This window comes from Aotus nancymaae, unplaced genomic scaffold (genome assembly GCF_030222135.1).
Source record: "Aotus nancymaae isolate 86718 unplaced genomic scaffold, 86718_ANA_hifiasm-v0.15.2.pri h1tg000008l, whole genome shotgun sequence".
Lineage (NCBI taxonomy): Eukaryota > Metazoa > Chordata > Mammalia > Primates > Aotidae > Aotus > Aotus nancymaae.
In genome coordinates this window covers 63,341,817-63,349,322 of record NW_026988419.1, presented here as the reverse complement: position 1 = coordinate 63,349,322, position 7,506 = coordinate 63,341,817, and the positions used below count along the sequence as shown (strand labels likewise).

Sequence of the window (7,506 nt, the reverse complement as noted above, 5' to 3'; positions counted from 1 at the left end):
TCATGGCACGTGCCTGTAATCCCAGCTACTCAGGAGGTTGAGGCAGGAGAACTGCTTGAACCTGGGAGGTGGAGGTTGCAGTCGGCAGAGATCATGCCACTGCACTCCAGCCTGGACAACAGAGTGAGACACTGTCTCAAAAACATATATATACATATATATATATATATATCTGTCTCAAAAACATATATATATATATATATATATATATATATATATATATTCTGCAGCAAAACAAGAAGAAAACAAAGAACAGGGAAGACCAGTGATCCAGGAAACAGTGAAACAAACCCGAAAAGCAGGAAAGGGACATTGCAATGTGACTTGCTAAGAAGCAAGTCCCCAGGAGGAAAGTCACCAGGGAAAAAGTGTTTGTGGAGGAGGGGACTGGTTGTAAGTAATAAAATGAAATAACTGAAAAATGGTTGAAAATATTATAAAGGCAAATGACACAAGAGATGTAAAAAAGGCAAGTAGAAATATCAGGAAAAAAAAAAAAAAAAACAGGCCAGGCGTGGTGGCTCATGCCTGTAATCCCAGCACCTGAGGTCAGAAGTTCAAAACCAGCCTGGCCAACATGGTGAAACCCCCATCTCTACAAAAATTGGCCAGACATGGTTGGCGTGGGCCTATCTTCCCAGCTACTCAGGAGGCTGAGGTGGGAGAATCACTTGAACCTAGGAGGTGGAGGTTGCAGTGAGCTGAGATCGTGCCATTGCACTCTAGCCTGGGTGACAGAGTGAGACTCAGTCTCAATAATAATAATAATAATAATAATAATAATAATAATAATGATAGAAATCAAGCTTAGTGAGATGCCAGCTCCTACTGGGAGATGGAAGAAAATACTTTTTGAAGTAATTTCTGCTACTTCTTCTTTAATGAAATTCCTTATTTTATGTTTCCTTTCTTTAGCATCCTTTACTTAATGCCACGTCTACCTATTTAGAATTAAAACCAAGTAGTACTGGGAGGTCTGAGCGCAGTCAGGGAAACTCACTTCGAAATTCTTCTTTCAAAATATGTTTTGGCTGAAAACAAATGCACTCATTTTTAGGAAGCAGAGCTACTTAAGCAAGATCCAGCCTAGGAGAAACAAGGATGTTCTACATCTTGTTTTGTTCTTATTTCTGAAGACAAAAAAAAAGCACGTTATTTTCAAAGGAAGCACTAGGTGGCACTTGTGATGTATTCAATAGTTGCCTGAGATCCTTTTTGGAAAAGGTTTGATAGAAAAAAATGCAATAAATATTAAAATGGGAAAATCGTCATTACAATAATGAAGATCAGTATGATTGTGTTTACTATGTTACTATGTATGAGCAATATCTTTATGCAGTATTTGCATTTAAAATCTGGGCTTTGCTTTCTTGATAAAAACTGCAAGAGGCGAACTGACATTTCTATAATACGTGAAAACCCCACATCACCAAGATAATAAAAATATAATGGTTGATTTGCAAAAAAAATTGACTATAAATCTTTTAAATAGTTTCTGTCTTCCATTTAGAGTGTTTGAATTTGTAAAAACAAATAACAGAATACATTTTTCAAGGTCCATCTATTGTGTAAAGCAAAATTTAAAAAATCATTAACTTAAAATGAGGCACTGCAGCTTCAGGGTTTTGACTAATATTAACCAAAAAAAGATAAAATAAAGAGAAAGAAAGAGAGATGAAGGTTAAAGCAGATATTTCAGGGTTTTTACTATCTTTAAGCTAATACCATAAAGACTGTAAGCAAATGTATTCTTTTCTGTTATTCAGTTAGTTTCCATTTGGCAACTGCTTAATTATCTCATGGTCCCACTTTAACGTAGAGAGATTTCATGCTTTTAACAGACATTCAGGTTGAGAAGGAACTATGAAAAGCAGAAAATATTGTTGCCAAATACCATGGCAACAACTGTAGCCTGCAGACCTTTTTACGATACTGCATCTTTCCCCCACCTATTGTCTAGCCTTGGCAGTAACTGTTTAATGGATTAGGTTCTCTTGTGGCTTCATCTCACTTTTCTACCTCTTATTCTTCCTTTGGCTCATTTTTGTTCCTTATTTTAAATGGACTTTTTCTTGCTGTACTTTTGTAAGATAAATTAACACAATGAAATCCTTTTGGAACAACCTGGGTTATAAATAAATTAATAATGATGCTAATATATTGCCTTGTAATTGCCCTAATGTGTAGGTTTGGATGAAATTGACATTTTGAAGGTAGTATCTCATATAGTAGTAAACTCAGCATGTCAGAACTCAGAGCTAAATATGCAAAACAGTGACAGGGCTCAAAAAAATCTTGGATCTCGGTATAATCGTTGGATGTCTTTGGATGTAAATGATAGAAATGGATTCTGACTAACTGAAGCAAAAAGAGACTTTAACAGGGTGCTAGTTAAGAACTCAGAGGATACATGGGAGGCTAGAGAGCCAAATCAGGACACAGGACAGGAACGAAGGCAACTCCCGGAGTCCAGGCAGCATGAACAACTGAAGGATCTTATCTGGGTGCTGCTGCTCCAATATTCGTGTTCCAATATTTTCCCATTCCTTATGTGCCTCCACTCAAGATGAAAAGTTCCAAGAGTCCAGACTGCTTAATGTTTTCTGGGCATTCACAGATTCATAGTACTAAAAATATGTGAGACCAGGTGTGGTGGCTCATGCCTATAATTCCATCACTTTGGGAGGCTGAGACGAGAATTACTTGAGCCCAGGAATTTGAGACCAGCCTGGGCAACATAATGAGACACCATCTCTACAGATAAGTAAATAAATTAGCCAGGCATGGTGGTGCACATCTGTAGTACCAGCTACTTGGGAGGCTGAGGTGGGAGAATTGCTGGAGCATGGGAGTTCAAAGCTGCAGAGAGTGAGTGGTGATCACACCACTGTACTCCTGCCCGGGTGACTGAGAGGGATCCTCGATCTCTCTAAAAAAAGGGAAATTTAGTATGGAATAAAAACTCTCTTGAAAGGTTGCCAAAACATAAAATTGCATAAATTTGGAAAAAGAAGACATTCCAGTAGTCCATTTGTCTTACTTTGGGTCACATGTAGCTCCTTGGTTGCACAGTAAGGATGAGAGATATTGAGTTACATTCCCATCAAGACTGTCCTCCAACTGGGAGATACAATAGGAAATTGGGGTGCTCCTGGGAAGAGAAAATGATCACCTGCAACCCAAAAAACAATGCATGTGCATCACATTACAGCAAGAGTAGGTTGTAAGTTTCTGTGTTGTATCCTAAAGCTCTATCATGGGACACGTAGTGTCTCTGAAAAGTGCATGTCCATGCAGAACCTCAGAATGCAACTTTGTATAGAAATAGAATTACTGCTGATGTTATTAGTTAAGGATCAAGATGAGACCTCACTGGATTAGAGTAGACCCTAAATCTGATAATTGTCCTTACGAGAGTAAAAACAGCATGCACAGAGACACACAGAGAGGAAGGTGATGTGAAGACAGAGCCAGAGACTGGAGTGATGCACCTACCAGGCAGGGAACACCAAGGCTTGCTGGTGTCACCGGAGGCTAAGAAAGAAGCATTGGAAGGTTTCTCCTGCAGAGCCCCCAGGAGCCACTAAGCTTATCCACACTTTGATTTGGGACTTCTGGTCTCCAGAATGGTGACAGAATACATTTCTGTTGTGTTAAGCTACTCATTTTGTGCCACTTGGTTATGGCAGCTGTTGGAAACTAATGCAACCCCTAAGAGCAGAGTCATTGGCAAAACCCTAAGAAGGAAAACCACGAGAATAGGCACATGGTCGATGAATTTTTGTGATAGTGAATACAAGTTTTCCTTTTTATTTCAAAAGCAAGTAAATCTATGAATGGTTTAGTTCATTTATGCCACAAAGAGCTATTGAGTCCCTCTTATGTGCTGGGACATTCTAGGACCTGGAAATACAGGGGTGAACCAATGGGACAGAATCACTCATCTCAGAGGGCTTGTACTCAGAGGGTTAACTGTACACAAGACATATCGGGGTTGAGATCAGGGCCAGGAGGAAAGTGAAGCTGGATGATGTGATCTAAAGTGATGGACAGGAAGTGGGGAGCCCGTTCAGATTGGTGGTCAGTCAAGGAGAAGAGAGCAGAGACCCAATTATGAGAAGGAGTCAGACATTCTTGAGCTGGGGGAAGGGCATTCCAGGCAGAGGGAACAGAGAGAAACTGGAGCAGTGGGACTGCTGACAAGCAAAAGGAGATAAACTAGATTTAGGCAGAGACAGTTCATGACTTATTTATTTATTTATTTTTGAGATGGAGTTTCACTCTCATTGCCCAGGCTGGAGTGCAATGGCACGATCTCAGCTTACTGCAACCTCTGCCTCCTGGGTTCAAGCAATTCTACTGCCTCAGCCTCCTGAGTAGCTGGACTACAGGCATGCACCACCACACCCAGCTAATTTTTGTATTTTTAGTAGAGACGGGATTTCACCATGTTGGCCAGGCTGGTCTTGAACTCCTGAACTCGTGATCCACTGGCCTTGGTCTCCCAAAGTGCTGGAATTACAGGTGTGAGCCACCGTGCCTAGACTCATGATTTATTTTCTAAGACATGTCACAGAAGTGGAGAATCTCAAGCAGGAGAGTAACACCTGCTGATTTAAACATTTAGTCAGTCCACCTGCTGTGTGGGGAAAAAAAACTGCACTGGGGGCAAAGGGTGCAGGGGACACCTGGGAGGCTAGCATAGGCCAGATGAGAGTAAACGGGGCTCAGAATCAAGTCGTTAGTGAGCTGTAGAGAAGTGGGCTAATTCTGGCCATGTGAGAGGTCAAGTCTGACAGGAGGAGTAATTATTAGTTGAGTGCTTTCTCTTGGTACACCAAGAATTACTTGAAATTCTATAAGGGATACCTTATAAAAAATATTACATGGTAGCTCATGCCTGTAATCCCAGCACTTTGGGAGGCTGAGGTGGGCGAATCACGAGGTTAAGAGATCGAGACCATCCTGGCCAACACGGTGAAACCCCATCTCTACTAAAAATATAAAAATTAGCTGGGCATGTTGGTGCATGCCTGTAGTCCCAGCTACTTGAGAGGCTGAGGCAGGAGAATTGCTTGAACCCAGTAGGCAGAGGTTGAATGAGCTGAGATCACACCACTGCACTACAGCCTGATGACAGAGTGAGACTGTCTAAAAAAAAAAAAAAAAATATATATATATATATAAAATATCACCAGGACTCTAATATTTAGGAGGTTTGCATTAAATTGAACAGAAAAGATGGTATACATATGACATATTTATAAAACATATACAAACTCAAAATGCCTCAGTGTGTGATTGACAGAGGCAATAAAGGTAGGAAAGAAGGTCCCTGTGCCAATAAAGGTAACAAGGAAGTCTCCATGCACTTGAGATGGGCCGTTGAAGATACATGAGATGGAAGGAGAGCATTCCAGGGTGGATTAGTCATGAATGAAAGAAAAGAGAAAAGTGGACGATGATTGTGCAATACTTAGGGTGGGTGAATAAACTGATTTGATTGGATTAGAGGGCTTATATACAAAATAATACCAATAAAATTATGTCAGTAAAGTGAGGATAGATGATAGAGGACTGAAATTCAGGAGGAGTTTAGATTTAATCTTTTAGCTGGGCGTGGTGGCTCTTGCCTGTAATCCCAGCACTTTGGGAGGCTGAGGCGGGCAGATCACTTGAGGTCAGGAGTTCAAGACCAGCCTGGCTAACGTGGTAAAACCTCGTCTCTACTAAAAATACAAAAATTAGCCAGGTGTGGTGGCAGGTGCCTGTAATCCCAGCTATTTGAGAGGGTGAGGCATGAGAATCGCTTGAACCTGGGAGGCAGAGGTTTCAGTGAGCCTAGATCTCACCACTGCACTCCAGCCAGGGAAACAGCAAGATGCTGTCACAAAAATAAACACATAAATAAAATAGATTTACTGTTTTAGGCCAGGGGTCTGTAAACTTTTTCTGAAAAGGCCCAGGTGGTAAATCTTTTTGATCTGACAGACCATGCAGTCTTCATCTCAACTCTCAATTCTTTCACTGTAGTGTAAAGACAGCCATACCCAAAACTTTGAAAATAAGCGTGGCTGTTTCAATAAAACTACTAATGAACTTACCTGGCAGGGGAAACACCATGATCATGAAGGTGGTTTTCCCAGGGCGAGGCTTATCCATTGCAGTCCGGATGTGCTGACCCCTGCGATTTCCCCAAATGTGGGAAACTCGACTGCGTTACTCGTGGTAGTGGGGGACTGCACTGGGAGGATCCCTTGAAACCAGGAGTTTGAGGTTGTGGTGAGCTATGATCACACCACTACACTCCAGCCTGGGTGGCAAAAGTAGACTCCATCTCAAAAAATAAAAAAATTAAACAACAACAACAAAAACCAGTGGCAGATTGGACTTGGCCTTTGGGCTAGAGCAGTAGAGCAATAAAATAAAAATGGTGTTTTATTTGGATTTTCAAAATAACCACGTACAAGGGTAGTGGGCATTTTTAGCTATTCAGCATCCATTTCACCTGTCCTTCATCTGCATTCTGTCCAAGATTTCTGTCGGACACCTACTTCTCTCATATGTTTAAGGAGAATCTGATTGCATTCCCAGCTCTATGAGTCGAAGCCCATCAGGTTATCCTGTCTCTCTTTCCACAGTATTGATTCACACAACCCAGATGCAAGCCACCTAGTGCATGCTGTTTCTCAGGCACAGATGTTGGTTCAGGAAGGGCATCTGGCAAAAGGTGACCAGTAACATGCAAAGGATGTTCACTGGAGCTTCTGGAAAGAAGCTTTCTCACTTCTCTGAGTGCCACCACAGAGGACACTCTCTTCTCTTCTGGGTGGGATGGTACATGGATATGAAACCTGGATCTCTGGATTCATTTGGCCACCCTGAGAGAAGCAAGGTCTGGAATGAAGTTGACAAGACTGAAGACAGAGAAGAGAAAGGTAAAGAAGACAGGGCTTGTATAACAACTAAATTAAACCTACCCTGAAGCCTATCCTACCTTGGAATTTTTAGCCAATAAATCACTTCCATTGCTTAAATTTGTCTGAGTTATCTGTCCCTTGAAATTGAAAGTATTCCATTGTCACAGCAAAATCACACGAAATGAGGAAATGCTGAAGGGAGCCAGAGCAGATGGGAGACTAGGCACAAAGTGATGAAATGAGACAGCAGTGAGATGAAGAAGAGGGACAGCCTGAGTCACAGGAAGGGGAGAATTAATTTGGGAGGCTAATCTGTGTCAATGGGACCAGCATGTCCTCATTAAATAAGAAGCAAAGAGAAAAATTACAAAATATAGCTTCCTTTCCCCACCACACCTCACCACCTCATCACTAAAGGCCTATTTATAGCGCTTCCTTCTACCCAATACGCCATGTTTGGCTATCATGAAAAAATTACAAGGCATACTAAAAGGCAAAAAACACAGTTTGAAGAAACAGGCATGACAGGAATGTTGGAGTTATCAGAGAGAAAATTTCAAATAACGATGATTCATATGCTAAGGGC

At 41.3% G+C, this 7,506-nt stretch overlaps 1 non-coding gene across 1 annotated transcript; it reads left to right on the top strand.

The window, feature by feature from the left end:
* Positions 1-6,096: 6,096 nt before the first annotated feature.
* Positions 6,097-6,260, top strand: LOC135273775 (U1 spliceosomal RNA). Its single transcript, XR_010341581.1, has one exon. It is a non-coding gene; the product is annotated as a U1 spliceosomal RNA (small nuclear RNA).
* The last annotated feature ends 1,246 nt before the right edge of the window (positions 6,261-7,506 follow it).